This window comes from Arachis ipaensis, chromosome B02 (assembly GCF_000816755.2).
Source record: "Arachis ipaensis cultivar K30076 chromosome B02, Araip1.1, whole genome shotgun sequence".
Lineage (NCBI taxonomy): Eukaryota > Viridiplantae > Streptophyta > Magnoliopsida > Fabales > Fabaceae > Arachis > Arachis ipaensis.
Window position 1 is genome coordinate 51,232,340 of NC_029786.2, and position 10,911 is coordinate 51,243,250.

General features: G+C 37.8%; 1 pseudogene; it reads left to right on the forward strand.

Annotated features, from left to right (window-relative positions):
* Positions 2,717-6,966, forward strand: LOC107625293 (annotated as a pseudogene).

A 10,911-nucleotide genomic window follows, 5' to 3' on the forward strand; every position in this document is an offset into this window, starting at 1 on the left:
CTCTTGGCGATCCTACTTAAAATGCCACAGATAAGGTTGAATCTTCCGGATCAGAGGATGCTGCTTCTTAGGATTCTAGCCTATACCACAGAGACCCTAATCTCCCCAGAAATCAGCTGAACTGGTGTCTCGAGAAGTTCCCAACGAAGTCGTGGATTAACCATCTGAGAGATGTATAAACATAGTTGTTGGCTCGTGCTTTCCAGTCACGTATTCACACGAACCCAAGTAGACGCGGGTGTTTGCCAGGCACGTTCGTCTTAATGTGATGAACAAATCTAATTGATTAGATAATCCTATTCACCACGATGAAGATCGGATTATACATCTTAGAGATAGATCAAACATGGATCAAAGAAGAAACAGTAATACTTTTATTAATTCATAGGACTCAGCAAGGCTCCTCCCCTCATTCTAGGAGGTTTAGAAACTCATACTGAAGTAAAATACAAAGTAAAACGTAAATATGATCCAAAAGCTAGATGTTGTTCTTTAAAATCATGTAAAATAACACTTAAATACTAAACAGATGACTAGTAAGGGTAAAACAGTCTATTTAGTGCTAAAATCCACTTCTGGGGCCCACTTGGTGAGTGTTTAGGCTGAGTTTTGATGAGATCCACGTGCTATGAGGTCTCTTGGGTGTGGAACGCCAGCTAGGGGGTTCTCTTTCGGCGTTTGTACATTGGTCTCTGCTTTTTGGGCGCTGGACACCTGGAAGGGGGCAGGTAGCTGGCGTTGGACGCCAGTTTTGGGCCTTCAAATCCGAAGCAAGGTATGGACTATTATATATTGATGGAAAGCTCTGGAAGTCAGCATTCCATGGCCATTGAGAGCGCTCCATTCGAACTTCTGTAGCTCCAGAAAAGCTCTTCTGAATGCAGGTATGTTAGATCCGAACAGCATCTGCAGTGCTTTCTCTGTCTCTAAATCAGACTTTTGCTCCAACTCCTTAATTTCAGCTAGAAAATACCTAAAATTGTACAAAAACACAAAAACTCATAGTTGAATCCAAAAATTTGAATTTAACACTAAAACCTATAAAAACTCAATAAAAACTCAACAAAAATTACTAAAAACTATATGAAAGTGATGTCAAAAAGCATATAAAATATCCGCTCGTCAGTTGCCAATACTTGGCTAACCTCCTCATCATTGATGTATTCTCTTGCCGCGTTCTAGATCTCTTGCATGGTCCAGACGGGCTTGGTAGTAAGGTGTTTTCTGAAGTCTTCGTTTAGTAGTCCATCCGTGAAGCACAGACTGGCTACCGAATCGATCAGGCCGTCGATTTTCAGGCATTCGTCGTTGAATCTATCCAGAAACTTCCTGGTCGGATCCCCAGCCTTCTGGGTGATATCCAATAGATTGATCGGGTGTTTAGCCTTGGCGATGCGTGTGGTGAACTGCGCTAAGAAAATGTGAGTTATATCTGAGAAGGCCGTAATGGACCCCTGCGGAAGCGCGTTGAACAACCGTATCGCGGGGCCTGCTAACGTTATCGGGAAAGCTCGGCACCTCACTGCGTCACCCACACCTTCGAGGTTCATCCTGTCTTCAAAGGCCATCAGGTGTTCCTGGAGGTCTTCGGTCCCGTCATTCCTCAAGTCCGTCGGCTTGTCAAAGTGTTTCGGCAGCCGGACTTTGAAGATGGAGGGGGTGAAAAGGGGTTGCTCCCATGATAATGGGGTCCCGTCTTTTCCTTCCCCCGCTTCTCCAGGTCTCTCCATGACCTTTTTTTCTTTCGGGGGGTGCAGCAGAGAGTCCGAACGTGGGTCTCTGCACGCTCGTTGTCCCTCCTAGGGTTTCTTCCACAATCCTCTGACGTTCAGGTGGGAGATCAGGTGCGAGACAGGCTTGGGCGATTGTCCCTGTTGTGGGAAGGACACTATCGGTCTCTCGTGGCTAGTTCTCGTTCCAAGTTCTGCATCCTATGCCTAAGTTCTTGCATGATTTTCAAGTTCTCATCCCTTGTTCCCCCGAAAGGACGCCTTTCGGGAGATCTGGAGTGCTGGTCTTCTCGTCGGGACAGTGGCCTCGACTGTTCGCGAGAGGCGGCTGCAGAGCTTACCCTGTTTCTCATGCGGGCTCCTCCCTCCTCCCAGAGCTCCTCTGACGGCGGAAACAACTCCATATCCACGCCAGGTCCCCACAGACGACGCCAATGTTCGTCTGTTCGGGCATTCGGTCGGTCGGGTTGAACTGGTATTGGAGCAGAGATTCAAAGGGGTTTGGACCTGGGCGCGAGCTGGGATGCTGGAGGAAGATGCTTGCTTGGATTAGTGGGGTGACGATGTGGTGGGGCCACCTGCACGGACTCCGACACTCTAGTCAGTATCTGTACAAAAGGTGGCTATTAAGGTTAGGATAAGTGAGTACCTCTGGGGAGGGATAGGTCCCTCCCCTTTTATAGTCTGTACTCGGGTGGGTCCTTTGTAGCTAGGCCCACCTTCCTAAAAGCTTTTGCTAGCTGTATAGGTACCACGTGGATGAGGAGATGATGTGCGGGTCACCTCCTAGTTCAGGTCAAGTGACCCGTCGGATCGGCCGTTCATCTCCGAACCTAGATCGCTGGTGGACTAGGCCAGAACAACTTAAAAATTTATTTAAGTCTTTTAAAAAATGTTTTTGTTATTTATTAATAAATTATAAAGATATTTTAATAAAAATAAAGGATCTATTTATTTATTTAAATAAATAAATAAATAAATATGTTAATAAATTAATAAATAGTCGTAGAAGCAACGAAGGAATACCAAGTGAAGAAGCTTACGTCTTTCTGCATTATCGCTCCTTTGAATTGGTTCATTTCCCAATCGAAAGGATCACAATCACGATTTCCCCAAACATGGAGAAAGCCATTAACCGACAGAAGGTTCTACTTCACCATCTCAATCCTTCCTCCTTCAACGTCGACTCATCTTCATCTTCATCCATCTTTGTGAGCTTCAATCCCATTCCCTTTCCAATTCTTTTTATTTTTATTTTTATCTCGCGCGTTGTTCCTATCGCCACCTTTTTTTTCGTTTATTCCATTTTTAATAGCGTATGTGAATTTTGGCTATTTTTGCGACACTTGATTTCTCCGATTGATTATTTCTGCAAATTATTTGTAAAAGGTTTTCATTTTGCATCCATGTCTGTTTATTGTAATTTTAATTTGAGTAAAGAGCTAACCGATCTGTAAAGCTCGGAAAAGATGGGAATATTGACCTTAGTTCTTTTGATTTTACCTCCACTCTATTGAAGTATTGATCCAAGGTTGATGCTACTCACTTTAAACAAGCGTTCGGTTTAGAAGATTCTAGCATTTGAGTCTGTTATCTGTGCAGGTTGTAAATCTAGAACAACCTTTTGTTATTTCTGCAATAATTTATTCCCTTGATTGATTACTAGCTATCTTGAAAGAAACCGCGGAAACGCTATGCTTGAAGAAATTAAGATATGGATATGTTAGGATACTACGATACGGGATAATAAATATATATCATGTCATAAAATATATAAACTTGCTATAAAAAAAAATTGCTAATTTAAGTATCTTAATGGGGTATATTATATAAATACTTAAATGTGTTTATTTATTTGTTATTCTAGAACTTTCATACATATGAGAATAATATTTCAGAAAAACCTAAATTAAAATTTATAATATATAAGTAGGAGTATCTAAAATTATCCAGTACCAGTACAGAGTAGACTTTTGAAAGCTTCCATTCAACATAGATTTTTGGATCAGAATTTTCAGAATCGTTTGTTTTTAAAAATTAGCCATATGATACGTTTGCTATATCTGGTTTTCTTGATTTGTTCTTAGCTCAAAAATCTTATAAAATGTTCTTTTTCTATAAGCTTGCTCATGTACTGTGAATTAAACTGATTATGGTATTTTTGTGTTTGTTTGTTGAACATTGGATCAAATAGGCTTCAGTGTGTCTTGCCGGGGACAGTGCTGCTTATCAAAGGACTGGTGTATTTGGGGATGATGTTGTAATTGTGGCGTAAGTTCAACTCTTAGTCAAATTAAACATGTTATTTTAATGAATAGTATTTACGTACGAATATTAAACATCAATGTTGGAGTGAATTCATGGTTTATTGATCCTTCTTTGAATGCGAATATTTACCTATTTGCAGAGCATATAGGACTGCCATATGTAAGGCTAAACGTGGTGGTTTCAAAGACACCCCTGCTGATGATCTACTAGCTCCTGTTTTGAAGGTTTGATATTCAATTTTTATTTTTATTTTATTTTACCTTTTCACTTTAGAAATTTTACATGTTATCCTAAACATGTTGATTATGTACGTTGACTTTGTACCTTGTTCACATTCCAGTCTGTTAAATGTGACCATTTACATGAACATGATTTTGTAAGGCTTTATTGTAGGCTGTAGTAGAGAAAACCAACTTGAACCCGAGTGAAGTTGGTGACATTGTTGTGGGTTCTGTATTGGCACCTGGTGCTCTAAGAGCTACAGAATGCCGAATGGCTGCATTTTATGCTGGTTTCCCTGGTATAGGTCTTTATGTTTTTGAATTTGATAAATGATTGTGGTTTAATATCTTGACATATGACAATTATTTCTCCTATCCAGAAACTGTCCCTGTTAGGACAGTTAATAGGCAATGTTCATCTGGGCTTCAGGCTGTTGCTGATGTAGCTGCATCTATAAGGGCTGGGTTCTATGAAATTGGTGAGGATATATCAAATTATTTTGCACGTCTTATGAGTGCTGTTACCTTTTTGGCACCTTTTGTTCATGACTTACTGGCTTTTCTGTGTAGGTATTGGTGCTGGTTTGGAATCTATGTCAACTAATGCAATGGGATGGGACGGAGATGTCAATCCTAAAGTATTATTTTCCTCTATTCTACCACCATTCTCCAATTTTAGTTTCTGGAAAACCTCTTAAATGGCTACAAGGTGCTGATATATTATACTGTGTTGATAGGTAAAACAGTTTGAGCAAGCCCGAAACTGCCTTCTTCCAATGGGGGTTACCTCTGAGAATGTTGCACAGCGTTTTGGGGTGTCAAGGAAGGAACAGGATCAGGCTGCTGTAAGTTGAATATACCTTTTGGTGCAATATTATGTTCCCTTGCTTTCTCTTCTCTCTTTTTTTTCTTGGGGTTAAAAGAACACTCTTTAACTGAGTTTTGCTAAGATTATACCGGTTTCCACCAAGGTATTTGCTGTTTCAGTGCATGGCTAATCTATGTTTAGAGTTTTAGCCCTAAATGAACTTTTCCCCCCAAAACAGATTGTGGACCCCAAAACTGGTGATGAGACGCCTGTGACCATTTCCGTTGATGATGGAATTCGACCTAATGCCTCAGTGGCTGATCTTGGAAAGCTCAAACCTGTGTTTAAGAAAGATGGATCAACTACTGCTGGTATAATAAGATAATTAAAGTTAATAGTTCATTTTCTTGAATTATATTTGATACTTTCACTGCTTGGTCGCTTGATTTTAGGTAATTCGAGCCAGGTGAGTGATGGTGCTGGGGCTGTTCTACTGATGAAAAGGAGTACTGCAATGCAAAAAGGACTACCCATCCTTGGCGTTTTCAGGTATTCAATCGGTAACATAGAAGTTATGATCCTTCACAAAATTTGTATGCGGATTTCAAATTGGAATGTGCATGTCCATCAATGAATACTGGGCAATAGATTTTCAAATATGATGTACTCCAGAAGTGAAATAACAAAACAAAATAATTAAAAAAAAAAGAAGTGCCTTGTTTTAATCTGAAGAAGATTATTTTCTTGATTGTTATGCAGGTCATTTTCTGCAGTTGGTGTTGATCCTGCTATCATGGGTGTTGGCCCAGCTGCTGCAATTCCAGTTGCTGTAAAGGCTGCAGGTCTAGAGCTTGATGATATTGATCTTTTTGAAATAAATGAGGTACTATAATTGTCACTATGGATCAATGGGCTAAACAATATTGCGCTCTCACTTCTTAGCTCCATTTGTGTATATTCTTAACTTGCATGGTTTGCATTTGTTCAGGCATTTGCTTCCCAGTTCGTATATTGCCGCAACAAGTTGGGACTTGATGCTGAAAAGATCAATGTTAATGGTGGTGCAATGGCCCTTGGACATCCTTTGGGTGCAACAGGTATATACCAAAAGTTCCACCACAATATTCCTAAAGCTGCAACACCATTGCTGATTAATAAAGTCTAACTTGTCATACTCCTTGGCCTGTGATTCTGCTGATTTATAAGAAATTTATCTTTATGTGAACACCATCTTTTGTCATCCTTGTGAAGTTCACAAACCAAAACTCGATTGTTGTTTCTTGTACTTTATGACCTGTAGTACTGGACATTCTTATTATTTTGCAACTTGTTACTTGTTCCAGGTGCGCGATGCACTGCAACGCTGTTGCATGAAATGAAGCGCCGCGGAAAGGACTGTCGGTTTGGAGTCATTTCTATGTGCATAGGTACAGTTCCTTTGAACATGCATGCATGTGTGTACCCATTGTGCCTGAATACTGCATTGCAGGTGATAATGGCTATTTTTATATTTTGAGCAGGAACTGGAATGGGGGCAGCTGCTGTCTTTGAGAGAGGTGATGGTGTTGATGAGCTAAGCAATGCGCGAAAAGTGGCCACCAACAACCTTCTATCGAAGGATGCTCGTTAGAAATTAGTTACTCCATCGTCGTTTGATTTGGTGATCTTTAATTAAAAATAAAGCCTTGTTTTGTGATATTGAAAATGTCATCACTTGAAGAAGGATTTAGTCCTTTATATTCTTAATAGACGTGTTATTTTTATTTTTTAGACTTTACCTGCAAAGTCACTATAGTTTAGAAATATTATTGTATTGAAAGGAAGGGCTCAAGGAATAGAATTTGTAACGAGCATTCGGTGCATGGGACAAAGCTATCACCCATAAGCATAAGTTTTTATTAAATCTTAGTTTAAATCTACATTAATAACTTATATTAAATCTGCACCATTAAATTATCATGGGATATGTATTTGAGTTTCGATTTTGGAGGAAATGGCTTTTAATTTCTTTAGCTCTAAAACAAGAATTTGTAAATACATCCCAGATGTGATACGAATGACCGAACTTAGGTCTGTTTGCAGTCCGCAGAATAGAAGAACTTTCACTAATGTAATAGAACTAAACAAACTTCAAGTACCGTCTCTATTTTGTTTCTTTTTTTTTTTAGTAATGAATGACTTCATAGCTTCACTGTTGATTTGATATATGCAAGAAATGTTAACAAAATTTTGTGTAGAAATGGTTAAGCATAACAGTTCAACTATACATTCAAGTGTTTTTGACAACCAAGTCTAATAAAATTTGTCTAAACTCAAAATATATCATTTTTCGTCTGTCTCCTCCTCCTCCTCCTTCTTCTTCTTTTGTTATTATCACCAACAACAACATTTTGCTAATATTTTTATTGGTTCTGATTTTTTTTGATGCCATCATTAAATAATTTCGCTTCGTTTTTTAGTTTATTTCGATTCATTTATGAATTAATTGAGGTTCACTTGATGCTGCTGATAAGTATTGACCAAATTTTTTAACAAAGAAGAATGAAATTATTTATTATCACTTTATTCAATTGCCTTAGATTCCACTCTATTCCATTCAATTAGTTCAGATTTGAACAAGTAGTAAAAAAAACTCAATCATCAACAAAAACACAATTCATTTCTGCATTCAAATGAATCTCAATTAAACTAAGAAATGAACCGAAATTATTTAAGGAATAAAAAATTTGGTCAATACTTATCAACAAGATCAAGTGAGCCTCAATTAGCACACAAATGAATCGAAATTAGTTCAGATTTAAACAAATAGTCAAAAAGACTCAATCATTAACAAAAACACATCGAATTCATTTCTGGATTCAAATGAACCTCAATTAAACTAAGAGATGAACCAAAATTACTTAAGGAATACAAAATTTAGTCAATACTTATTTGTAGCATCAAGTGAACCTCAATTAACACACAAATGGTAAGAACAAAAAATAATTAATCGCTTAATTAAAATAATTTAATTGCCCAAAATAGGTTCAAAGATTTAGAATGTTAATTAGAAAATTTAAATATGATATTTGAACTCAATAGATTTTCTGAGTTCGAAAATGTAATTTTCTGCAGAAAATTGCGTAAAAAGGCGTATCGGTAAATTAGCCGGCAGTACCGACTTAAGTCTGTCCGGTGCTGCATGGGAATAATAAAAACGGTAAAAAAACTTAGAGAAATAATTAAAGTTGAAAACCGGGCGCTAATTCTAAAGGTTTGGCCCAATTTTGGGCCAAACAGACAAAAAATGTTAACAGGTTGGATCGGGTCCAAATTGGGCCCAAGCCCAATACATATAAGTTCACTAATGGACCCAATTCAGCCTCATAACACACTTGAACATAACCCTAGCAGCTGCATGGGTTGAGAGAAAAGGGATGAAGAACACTATTCATCTTCTCCTTCTTTCTCTTGTAACTTGAGCTACGACGCTTTGATTCGCGAACGGTTTGCTGCCACGCGAAACTCTCGTCGAGCTCGTTAGTTTTATCTAACCAAAGTGGTAAGATTTTCGAAAATCCTTAACCAGTTTTCATTTCTATGAAATTCAAAATTTTATTTGGTTTTTGAGAGATTTTTGTAATTTTGGGTGTTTAGGTACACTCTAACACTTGGTTGCTATTGGATTTTTTCTCCAAGACTATTGGGTAAGGTAAGAATATCTTAAACCCTTATGAATTTATGATTTCGGTAAAGTCTAGGTATTAATTATGATGAATTAATTGTTTATAGCTTGGAATTTATGATTATTGGAGCTTTTGGATTGTGTATGGTAGCTTGATTGAACTTGGAAACTTGTGGAAGCTTGGTTGGGGTCAAATTTTGATATTTGGTGTATATTGGGAATCGACCAAAGTATGGTTTCGGTTTCCTCTATGTAATATGTAATATTTTTGGACACTTAGACTAGTAGACCTTAGGATAGGATTGGATCGATTGTTGATAATTGTTGAAATGAGGTTGTTGTTCATAAATGGTGTTGATTTTTGAGTTAATGTTGCATGATGTTGAATTATTGATGTTAAGCTATGATTGGTAGTGGGTGACTATTATGATGATGATGGATGGTAAATGATGAATTTATGTATGAGAAATTATTGATGTTTGATGTTGTTGCATATTGTTTGAGAGATTAATAATTGGAATGATGATTAGGTGTGAAAATAATGAAAATGTGAATGGGTAGGTTGTGCAATGAATTGGAAGATATATGAATATAATTTAGATACATTATGACAGGTTTGGATGTAGAGAAATTGGTTTTGAATTGAGAGACTTGGTAAAATTGAGTTTTTAAGGCTTTTGGTAAAAACAGATTTTGGGCCAACTTTGGCGGATCATATCTCGAGCTATAGTTTTTTAAATTGATTGAATTTTGTATCAAATTAAAGATAATTCAAAGAGATTTAAAACGGTATAGATTTCGTAGAAATTAGAATTTTGTAGAAAAAGATATTATCGTTGGAAGTTGGTATCAAAAATCTGAATTCTATGATGTTGCAGAAATTGTGAGTTTTGGTTTGTGTGCACACGCACACTGTTGTGCGCATGCTCCAAGCAGGGGCCATGTTTTTACTTGTGCATACGCACACACTGGTGTGTACGCACATACAGGGATATGCCTACTATTGAGAGCATTCGCACACTCTGGTGCGCACGCACACACTGCGAAATTTACAAGTTGTGCGTACGCACAACATCATGTGTACGCACAAGTTGGAAAAACTCCTCTGGGCGTGCGTATGCATACCCTTATGCGTACACACACTGCTCTGTTTTTCAGTGAAAACCATTTTTAGTCGTTTTACCTTTCTCGACAAGCTTATAAACTTCCGTAACGCTTATCTAGGATGTTTTAACTTATTTTTAGGCTTTGAAATATAGAGAATACCCTAAGTAAGTTTAATTAGATATTTTCTGGTAAAAAATTTAGAAGACGGAGACTTAGGTTTCTGAATTTTGTAATTAGACCGTTGAAGTACTATGTGATGATAAGTATGATGAGCTACAAAAATTAAGAAAATTGGAAATGTTTGTGACGAGTCCCAGACTCGAAGATAAATGAGAAAGATTAAATACTTAAAGTGATCACTGATGGAATATATAATGATTTATACTGATGTTGTTGAGACGCTATGCACCTGGCAGGGACGGTAGGTTAATTACGCCTATTAAGGTCGCAACGGCGGCATAATGGCGGTGGTTAGTCCCGCTTACATTGAGATGTGGGGTCTGTGGCTAAGTATCCCGCTCGCATCCTTTCGAAATCACAAGAGTGTGCGTGGGTACTATATCCCTGGACCGTGTGCCGGACATGATATCCCTGGGGGTACCCATTTTATTCGTGACCAAAAGGCGACATTTCCATGGAAATGTGTTGGGTTGGCAATTGAACCGATAATGTAATATCACATGTAATAGGGTAGGCATTCATCATGTACATCTTCATTATGGTTGCTTGCTTCGTTTACTTGCATAATATGCCTAATTGTATAACATGCTTAAGTGCTTCTTGATTTACTTGCTATACTTGATAATTATTTGTGCTTTACTTGTATGAATTACTTGTGTTTTTTACTGGGATTGAGGAGGTTCAGTAGGCGGTGGCGATGGAATTGCATGGCGGTTAGGCTGGCGAAGGCTATGGGATAACAGTGTAATGTTAGATTAGAAATCCCCTAAGATAGTTTACCTGTTTAAGGATTTATTTATTTGTTTTATTAGCTTGAATACTATGCTTGATGTGAAGTTCTAGGATTGCCTCTGGTATCCCGAAATCTTATATCTTACATTACTGGGTACTGTTACTATACTAAGAACCTCCGATTCTCATACCATATTCTGT